Source organism: Schistocerca nitens, chromosome 1, assembly GCF_023898315.1.
Source record: "Schistocerca nitens isolate TAMUIC-IGC-003100 chromosome 1, iqSchNite1.1, whole genome shotgun sequence".
In the NCBI taxonomy this organism is placed as follows: Eukaryota; Metazoa; Arthropoda; class Insecta; order Orthoptera; family Acrididae; genus Schistocerca; species Schistocerca nitens.
In genome coordinates this window covers 839,610,696-839,616,843 of record NC_064614.1, presented here as the reverse complement: position 1 = coordinate 839,616,843, position 6,148 = coordinate 839,610,696, and the positions used below count along the sequence as shown (strand labels likewise).

The 6,148-nt window shown below is 42.5% G+C and overlaps 1 non-coding gene across 1 annotated transcript; it reads right to left on the bottom strand.

The window, feature by feature from the left end:
* Positions 1 to 1,650: 1,650 nt before the first annotated feature.
* Trnaa-cgc (transfer RNA alanine (anticodon CGC)) lies at positions 1,651 to 1,723 on the bottom strand. Its single transcript has one exon. It is a non-coding gene; the product is annotated as a tRNA-Ala (tRNA).
* Positions 1,724 to 6,148: the final 4,425 nt, after the last annotated feature.

Sequence of the window (6,148 nt, the reverse complement as noted above, 5' to 3'; positions counted from 1 at the left end):
CCGTTGGTAGGGAGGCTTGCTTACCTCAGCGATACAGTTAGCTGTACTGTAGGTGTAACCGCAACGGAGGGTTATCTGTTGAAAGGCCAGACAAACGTGTGGTTCCTGATGAGGGGCAGCAGTCTTTTCAGAAGTTGCAGGGAGTGGTACTGCGAACGGCTGAAAGCAAGGGGAAACTACAGCCCTAATTATTCTCGAGGACGTGCAGCTCTACTGTACGGCTACAAGATGATGACATCCTCTTGGGTAAAATATATCGGAGGTAAAATAGTCCCTCATTCGGATCTCTGGGTGAAGCTACTCAGGAGGACGTCGTTATCAGGAGAAAAAAAAAACTGGCGTTCCACATATCGGAGCATGGAATGTCAGGTCCCTTAATCGGTCATGTAGGTTAAAAATTTAAAAAGAGAAATAAATGAACACTTTAAATTTAGATATAGTTGGAATTAGCGAAGTTCGGTGTTACGACAAACTGGGCTTCTGGTCGGATCAATACAGGTTCATAAACACAATATCAAATAGGGGTGATGCAGAAGTAGGTTTGATAATGAGTAAAAAATTAGGAATACAGGTAAGCTACTATGAACAACATACTGAACGCATTATTGTAGCCATGATAGGCACGAATCCCACACCCACAACAGTAGTATAAGTTTATATGCCAACATACGCCTCCACAGATAAGGGGGAGGTTGAGGAAATGTATGATGAGGTAGAAGAAATTATTCGCATAGTTAAGGGAACCGAAAATTTAACAGCTATTGTGACTGAAATTCGATAGTAGGAAAAGAAGGCGAAGGAAAAGTACTAGGTGAATATAGACTAGAGCAAAGGATTGAAAGAGGAAGCCGCATGGATTCATTTTGCACAGAGCATAATTCAATCTTAGCTAACACTTGGTTTAAGAATCGTGAGAGTAGGTTGTATACGTGGAAGAGACCTGGAGACGCCAGATTGTTTCAGACTGGTCATATAATAGAGATTTTGGAACCAGATTTTAAATTGTAAGACATTTCAGGGGCAGATGTGGATTCTGACCACAATCTGTTGGCTATGAAGTGTATAATAATACTGAAGGAACAGCCAAAAGGCAGGAATTTAAGGAGGCGGGATCTGGATAAACTGAAAGAACCAGAGGTTGTAGAGGGTTTAAGAGGGTGCCTTAGAGAACGACTGACAAGAACGGGGGAAAGGAATACAGCAGAAGAATAATGGGTAGCTTTGAGAGATGAAATAGTGAAGGCAGCAGACGATCAAATAGGTAAAAAGGCGAGGGCTAGTAGAAATCATTCGGTAACACAAGAGATATTGAATTTAACCGATGAAAGGAGAAAATATAAAAATGTAATAAATGAAGCAGCCGAAACGGAATACAAATGTGTGAGAAAAGAGATCTACAGGAAGTGCAAAACGGCTAAGCAGGAATGGATGGAGGACAAATGTAAGGATGTAGATGGTGGTGGTGGTGGTGGTGGTGGTGGTGGTGGTGGTTAGTGTTTAACGTCCCGTCGACAACGAGGTCATTAGACACGGAGCGCAAGCTCGGGTTAGGGAAGGATAGGGAAGGAAATCGGCCGTGCCCTTTCAAAGGAACCATCCCGGCATTTGCCTGAAACGATTTAGGGAAATCACGGAAAACCTAAATCAGGATGGCCGGAGACGGGATTGAACCGTCGTCCTCCCGAATGCGAGTCCAGTGTGCTAACCACTGCACCACCTCGCTCTGTGTAAGCATGTAGAAGCAGGTATCAGTAGGGGTAAAATAGATACCGCCTACAGGAAAATTGAAGAGACCTTTGGAAAAAAGAACACCTGTATGAATATTAACAACTCAGATAGGAAATGAACCCTAAGCAAAGAAGGGAAAGCAGAAAGGTGGGAGGAGTATATAAAGAATCTATACAAGGGAGATGTAGTTGAACGCAATATTATGTAAATGGAGGAGGTCGTAGTGGAAGATGAGAAGGGAGATACAATACTGCGAGAAGAACTTGAGAAACCACTGAAAGACTTAAGTCGAAACAAGGCTCCGGGGTAGACAATGTTCCGGTAGAGCTACATGTAGCCTTTGGAGAGCCAGCCATGTCAAAACTATTCAAAATGGTTTGCAAGATGTTGAGACAGGCGAAATAGCCTCAGACTTCAAGAGGAGTATAACAGTCTCAACTCCAAAGAAAGTAGAAGCTGACAGGTGCGAAAATTACAGTACTATCAGTTTAACAAGTAACGGCTGCAAAATACTAACACTTATCGTTTACAGCAAAATGTCAAAACTGGTAGGAGCCGAACTAGGGGAAGAGCAGTAAGGATTCCGAGGAAGTGTAGAAACACGCGAGGCAGTAGTGACCCTACAATTACTCATACACCGAAGCGCCAAAGGAAACGTGTAGGTACATGTATTCAAATACAGATGTATTTAAACTGGCAGAATACGGCGTTGTGGTCGGCAACAGCTATATAATGCAAAAAGTGTCTGGCGACGTTGTTACATCGGTTACTGAATTTAAAATGGCTGATTATCAAGAGTTTTAACGTGTTGTTATAGTCGGCACACCAGCGACGGGGTACAGCATCTCTGAGGTACCGATGAAATAGAGATGTTCGCGTACGACCATTTCACGAGTGTACCGTGAATATTAGGAATCAGGCAAAACAACAAATCTCCGACATCGCTGCGGCCGGAAAAGATCCTGCACGAGCGGGACCAACGACGACTGAAGAGAATAGTTCGACGTAACAGAAGCGCAACCCTTCTGCAAATTGCTGCAAATTTCAGTGCTGGGCAATCAGCTAGTGTCAACGTCCGAACCATTCAACGAAACATTATCGATATGGGCTTTCGGTGCCGAAGGCCCACTCGTGTACCCTTGATGACTGCATGACACGAAGATTTACGCCTCGCCTGAGATCGTCAACTACGACGTTGGACTGTTGATGACTGGAAACATGTTACCTGGTTGGACGAGTTTCGTTTCAAATTGTATTGAGCGGATGGGCGTGTAAAAGTATAAAGACAGTTTCATGAATCCATGGACCCCGCGTGTCAATAGGGGATTGTTCAAGATGGTGAGCGTTCTGATATGCTGCGGGGCGTGGGCAGCACGAGTGATACAGGACCCCTGATACTTCTAGATACGACTAAGACAGGTAACACGTACGTAAGCGTCCTGTCTGATCACTTGTATCGACTCATGACCATTGGGAATTAGACGGACTTGGGCAATTCCAGCAAGTCAATGCGACACCCACAAGTGCAGAACTGCTACAGAGTGGCTGCAGGAACACTCTTCTGAGTTTAAACACTTTCGCCGGCCACCAAACTCCCCAGTCATGGACATTATTGAGCATCTCTGGGATGCCTTGCAACGTGCTGTTCAGAAGAGATTTCCCCCCTCCCCTCTTACTCTTACAGATTTTTGGACAGCCCTGCAGGAATCATGGTTTCAGTTGCACCCAGCACTACTTCAGACATTAGTCGAGTCCATGCCACGTCGTGTTGCGGCATTTCTGCGTACTCGCAGGGGTAAGAGCTTCTTTGGCTCACCAGTGTAGAAGGTAAGTTAAGGAAAGGGAAACGTACGTTTATAGCATTTTTAGAGTTAACCTTCCGTCGGGCGCGGCTGTTCAAATTGATACACCTCGAACTTTACTGTAAATTATTTGTCAACGAGTGGCAGCACTGACGCCTACTCGCTAGTAGCTAGCCTTTTCCGAACGCTTGTCATTGTTGTGTGCTTCAGTGTCGATACGACTGCTCTGTTGTCGATATATGTGCTGATTGATCAGTTTGATACACTGCGCCCGTTCGTGTTGCATTTCAACAATTCATTTCTTTTGTTATCAACATAACTTAGTAAGTATTACAACGTTAATATACAATGTGTAATGCACTTATTTTCTTTTTGGACCGTTCAATCGTCAGTTAAGAATGTTTGAGTATCAGGTATCAAATTGATACACTGCGCCTGACTGCGTTATTTTATAGGAATTTTATCATTGTAGGTGTGAGACACTTGATCATGGCAGGCTACAGTAAGACGTACAACCTCCTTGACCCAAATCATGTTGCAGAAATACAAAAAATGTTCTTCGAAGAGGATAATGATGAAGTTCAAGAGGATTTTGAAGAGGAAGTAGACACAGATTGTGATGACGCAGTTGAAGTTCGGCAGGAAGATTCAGAAACAGAGGAAAACGACAGTGAAAACGACGAGAAAGTACTTGAAGAAAGCCAGCATTATTATAGTGGATGGGACAAAGAGACAAAATGGAATAAAGTTCCACCATCGCAGAGAGTACGTTTCAGGGCCCACAATATTAAACGAAAGTTAGCTGGTCCTATAGGTATGGCGAAAGCATTGAGAATGCCTTTGGAATGTTGGAATTACCTCATAGATGACTACATTTTGTCGATTATAGTTCTGTATACCAATCAGTATATTGAGAGCATCAAAGCTTTTCAGCGAGAGAGAGACGTAAAACCTATAGATATATTTGAATTAAAAGCTTTCATTGGTCTTCTGTTTTTGGCTGGTGTTAACAAAAGTAACAGACAAAGCTTAGTAGATCTGTATGGAAGTGATGAGGATGAAATTGAAAAATTTCATCTCGTTATGAACATAAAACGTTTCACATTCATCATGCGGTGCCTTAGATTTGAAGCCGGCCGAAGTGGCCGTGCGGTTAAAGGCGCTGCAGTCTGGATCCGCAAGACCGCTACGGTCGCAGGTTCGAATCCTGCCTCGGGCATGGATGTTTGTGATGTCCTTAGGTTAGTTAGGTTTAACTAGTTCTAAGTTCTAGGGGACTAATGACCTCAGCAGTTGAGTCCCATAGTGCTCAGAGCCATTTGAACCATTGGAACCTTAGATTTGACAATCGTGTGACTCGCGATGAAAGGAGAAAATTAGACAAGATGACAGCGATTCGGGAAACATTTTCTTTGTTTGTACAGAATTGCCAGAAATCCTACATCATCGGAGAAAACGTTACAGTAGATGAGAAACTTTAAGGATTCCGTGGAAGGTGCAGTTTTCGCCAATACATACCTAGCAAACTAAACAAATATGGAATTAAGATATATGCTCTTGTGGATTCCCAAGTATTTTATCTCTATAATCTGGAAATATACGCTGGGCTGCAGCCAGAAGGATTGTACCACGTTAGCAATAAACCTTCACATGTTGTTCTGCGACTATGTGAACCAATTTATCAGTCAGGTCGAAATGTGACAGCAGACAATTGGTTTACTAGTATTGGTTTGCTAGAAGAACTAAGAAGAAAAAAATCTTTCTTTTGTTGGGACGATGAAGAAAAACAAGCGTGAGATTCCTCTGTAGTTTGCTACCAGTAAAGGCAGGGCTGTCCATAGTTCACTTTTTGGCTTCAAGAAAGGGTGTACTCTAGTTTCCTACGTTCCTAAAAAGGGGAAGTGTGTTATCTTGGCATAAAGTTTGCATGAAGATAATTAAGTAGATGCTGAAACTGGAGATAAACAGAAGCCATCCATTGTAACATTTTACAATAGCACCAAAGGTGGAGTCGACACTACAGATAAGTTGACCTCTTCATACAATGAAGCAAGAAATGTGTGCCGGTGGCCCATGGTCATATTTTTTGGGATGATCAATATGAGTGGAATCAATTCACAAGTAATTTACTATGGCAACAATGAGAATTTTATCCGAAGGATTCCTGAGGCAACTTTCACCTGCGTTAGTTCTACCTCACTTGGTTCGTAGATGCTGGGACACCTCAGGAATTCACAGAGACCTTCAACTGCGGCTAAAACAGTATAGGCCAACGTGTGAAGAAGCAGCAGAAGACAAGCAGAAACGAAGAACAAGGGACTGGGATCAATAGGAAAAGGTGTAATACCTGCACAGAAAAAAAGACTGATAAAATATTGTTGCAAAATGTCAGAAGCCTATCTGTTTGATACACATTGACTCTTTTTGTTCTGAATGCGGAAAAATTCCGCATTTGTTACCACAGTCAAAAAGTGACGATGAAACGAATTAGTTGTAATACCATTGTTGTTCTGCTCCAGTGTCATAATAGCCTTTCTGTAAAGATAATTGTCATTTGTAATGTGTTTTATTAGTGAAATATAATAAAGAAGCAAATGAAAAAGCGACGTTTTTATCAT